A 4,158-nucleotide genomic window follows, 5' to 3' on the forward strand; every position below is an offset into this window, starting at 1 on the left:
CCTCGCTTCCTGTTTCCTTGCACTCTCCTGGCCCTGCCCCAAAGGCAGCACAGGGGCAGCGGGAGAAGAGAGTGGACAACACAAGCTCTGAGTGACATCTGTCCCACCACGGGAACCAGGAAAGGGAGCCCCGGAGTGCAGAGGCGGGGGGGGGGGGTCCTCTGTTTTCCTCTGTCTCCTTTTCTCTTGCTTGGCCCCAAAGCGACCCCGGTGGTAGGGAATGCAAAACAGTGCAGCGAGCTGAAACCCCGCCTCTCCCAGCACCCCCAAAAGGGGGCCCTGGGGGACGGGGAGTGGGACCTCCTGGGCCCACTCCAAGTCACAAGTGTGTCAGGTGGACCTAAAGGCACACAGCGAAAGCGACGGCCCAGGGATACGTGCAAAGGTGCTCAACACCACTCATCTGCAGGGAGGAGCAAACCAAAGCCGCACCGCGCGCTCCCCTTCGACCTGTGGGGGGGCCTGGTGAGAAAAGCAAAGCTGACAAATGCTGGCGAAGACGGGGAGGACGCGGGGACCCCTGCCCACTGCTGCAGGAATGAAAGCGGTGCAGCCCCTGAAAAAAACCAAAAACAGACCCACCATATGACCCAGCCCGGCTGCCTCTGGGTGTTTCCCCAAAGGACTGGAACTCAGGTTCCAGAAGAGCTATTCACAGTCCCGTGGTCACAGCAGAACTGTCCACACAGCCAAGACGCGGGAGCAGCCTGCATGCCCATCAGCAGAGGAACGCACACAGGACAGTGGGGACAGTGGCATAGCTTTCCATTCCATTTTCCACGCCCCCGTGGACCATGGAGCCTGACTCGGGTTCCGTAGAGAAATCCGTGTCGTTTGTGGCGACATGGATGCGCTGGGAGGACGCCGTGCTAAAGGAAATGGCGGCCATGATCCCGTTCACAGGACAGATCTGAAGCAGTCAGACTGGGAGCTGACATCGAGGGAGATGGGGACAGGTAGCCCGAGCACAAAGGCTCAGCGTGTGGCCCAGCAGGTTCTGATGGTATAGGGCACACCGCGGCGATACCAGTTAACCACGCTGGGTTCTAGACTTGCAATTTGCCGAGAGCTTGAGTAAGTGGTCTTACCACACCCCAAGAACAAACAACTCAGGCCGGCACTGTGGCGTGGTGGGTAAAGCCTCCGCCTGCAGTGCCGGCATCTCATGCGGGCGCTGGTTTGAGTCCCGGCTGCTCTACTTCTGATCCAGCTCTCTGCTGTGGCCTGGGAAAGCAGTGGAGGATGGCCTGAGTGCTTGGGCCCCTGCACCCGCGTGGGAGACCTGGAAGAAACTTCTCACTCCTGGCTTCGGATTGGCACAGTTCCGGCTTTTGTGTTCAATTGGGGAGTGAACCAGCGGATGGAAGACCTCTCTCTCTCTCTCTGCCTCTCCTTCTCTCTCCCTGTAACTCTGACTTTCAAATAAATAAATACATCTTTAAAAAGAAAAGAAGCAGAGGAAGACAAAGCAGAAGTCAGCCGTCAGTGACTACACTCGGTGCACACAGTCAAGCACACTGATTAAATGGAAGGCTGTCTGACTGGTTAGCGTTTTTCCGACTCCAAACGTAATGATCGAACAGGTCAAATGCTGAAGGATGGGGAAGGATGCCTGATGAAACGTGTTGATTACAAGCTCCTCATCGAGTCGCACAGAGCTGTCGTGGGACCCGGCACGGCCGCCCCGGGCGCGCACCCAGGAGAGGTGAAAACGTGCACACAGGGCTCGCCCTGGCCTTACAACAGCCACACTGCGGTTGGCAGCTCCGACGTCCACCAGCCAGGGACCGACACATAACAGACGGAAAACTGACGCCACTGCTAGACTGTTAGGCAGCCAGGGGAGGCGCACGCTACAGCGGGAGTGACTCATGAAGACATTATACTGGCGGCAGGAATTCGGCCCCAAGGACCACAGCTTTATTATTTCACATATGTGGAGGATGAAGGACAGGCACACTCACAGGTGGCGGAGAAGGGAGAACGGGACTGAGTGCTGCTGAGCACAGATGAGATGCGCAGAGCTTCCTGTGGGGTGCGATTGGTGACGGGATGGGCTTCTGTTCCCACAGCCTGCGGATAATCACTGAGTTACTTTAAATAGTGAACTCTGTGGTACGCTGAATTACCCCTCAATAAAGCTGTCTTGTTAAAAAAAGGAGGCTAGAGCGGCTGTACTCATATCTGATAAAATGGACTTAGAACACAAACATTTATCAAAGATGGAGAAGAACTACATACATGGGGGGTAAAAGGGCCCGCTCACCACCAAGATTTATAGGCTGTCCCTGTGCCACTGGCATCCCACGTGGGTGCCGGCTCGAGTCCCGGCTGCTCCACTTCCGATCCAGCTCCCTGCAGATGTGCCTGGGAAAGCTGCAGAGGACGGCCCAGTTCCTTGGGCCCCTGCATCCCTGAGGGAGACCTGGAGGAGGCTTCTGGCTCCTGGCTGTGGACGGGCCCACGTCCCACCATTGCAGACATCTGGGGAGTGAACCAGCAGATGGAAGATCCTCTCTCTCTGTCTTTCCCTCTCTCTGTGTGACTCTGCCTTTCAATTAACTAAATAAACCTCAAAGCAAAAACAGAGAGAGAGAGAAGGTACACATCATAAACGTACACGTCCCCAATAACAGCTTCAAAATGCACAAAGACACGAAAGAAATGGAGAAGTCTGAAACTGGCCTTGCAGACTTCGACCCTCCTCGCTCGGGAAATCACCACGGACACAGAGGCCCTGCCCAACGTCAGCAACCTCCCCGACACAACCCACATCTCCAGGATCCGTCAGCCGCGAGGGCAGAACGCAGGCTCTTTTCAGACACACGCGGGCTTTCATCAAGACGGACGTATCCTGAGCCACATAACACACTGAACAACAGAGTAGCTGACATCACGCAAAGTAAGTTCACGGAGTTAGACTAGAAATCAGCAACAGAAAGCTCTTTTTAAAAATCCCCACAAATATTTGGTAACTAATCAACACACTTCCAAATAATCCCTGGAAATTAGAAAAAAATCTAATGGAGTGAAAATGAAAACATGACTTTTTAAAACTTGTGGGAAGCAAGTAAAACAGTGCTCGGAGGGTAGCACATGGCATGTATCAGAGAAAGAGTTAGTTTTCAAACGCCTGAGCTTCCCCCTTCAGAAACAGAAAAAAGAGGAGCAAATTAAACCCAGAGTCAGCAAAAGAAAGGAGACAATAAAGACAGAAACAAGTCTGAATGAAATTAAAAACAGAAAACCAAGAGACAAAATCATTAATATCAAAAGATGTTACTCTGAAAAGATAAAAAAAATTCATTACTCTCTAGTCAGAGTGACAAAGAAAAAAAAAGATAAAAAATGACCCAAAGTAAGGGATCCCAGAAAGGTTACAAAAGATAACAAAACAGGAGCCAGCGCTGGGCACAGTGTGTAAAGCTGCCGCCTGCGACACTGGCATCCCATGTGGACTCCCATCCTTGTCCCGGCTGCTCCTCTTCTGATCCAGCTCCCTGCTGTGGCCTGGGAAAGCAGTGGGAGATGGCCCCAGTGCCTGGGTCCCTGCACCCTCGTGGGAGACGCGGAAGACGCTCCTGGCTCCTGACTTCTGATCAGCTCAGCTCCGGCCATTGGGACCGCTTGGGGAATGAACCAGCGGAAGGAAGACCTCTCTCTCTGTCTCTGTAACTCTGTCTCTAAATAAATAAATATTTTAAAAATGTTTTTTAAAAAACGTACAGCAGCTTGATTCATAATCGCTACAAGTCAGAAATTGTCCAAATGTCATCCAGCAGAATAAACAGCCTGGGGTATGTGCACACAAAAACCAACAAACCAAGGACACACACGACAAAATGGATAAATCCAAATCACATTAAGCTAAGTGACAGGAGCCAGACACAAAAATGACATTCTGTGTGGTTCCACTTAGGCGATAATTTTGAAACAGAAAACCCTCAGGGAAAGAGAAGCGCTGCCCTGGATTCGGGGTGACCGGGCCTGATTTCCGGGGCGGCTCTGAGAAGGGGGGGCTGGAACAGCTCTGTATGCTGCGGGCCAGCACCAATCCCACAGCTCCGTGTGTGTCAGACTGCACCAAAACACAAGCGAGTTTTACTGCATGTGAATTTAAGAATGCATTTTGGTAAAAGCGGCAAAACGCACACACAG

This window comes from Oryctolagus cuniculus, chromosome 18 (assembly GCF_964237555.1).
Source record: "Oryctolagus cuniculus chromosome 18, mOryCun1.1, whole genome shotgun sequence".
Lineage (NCBI taxonomy): Eukaryota > Metazoa > Chordata > Mammalia > Lagomorpha > Leporidae > Oryctolagus > Oryctolagus cuniculus.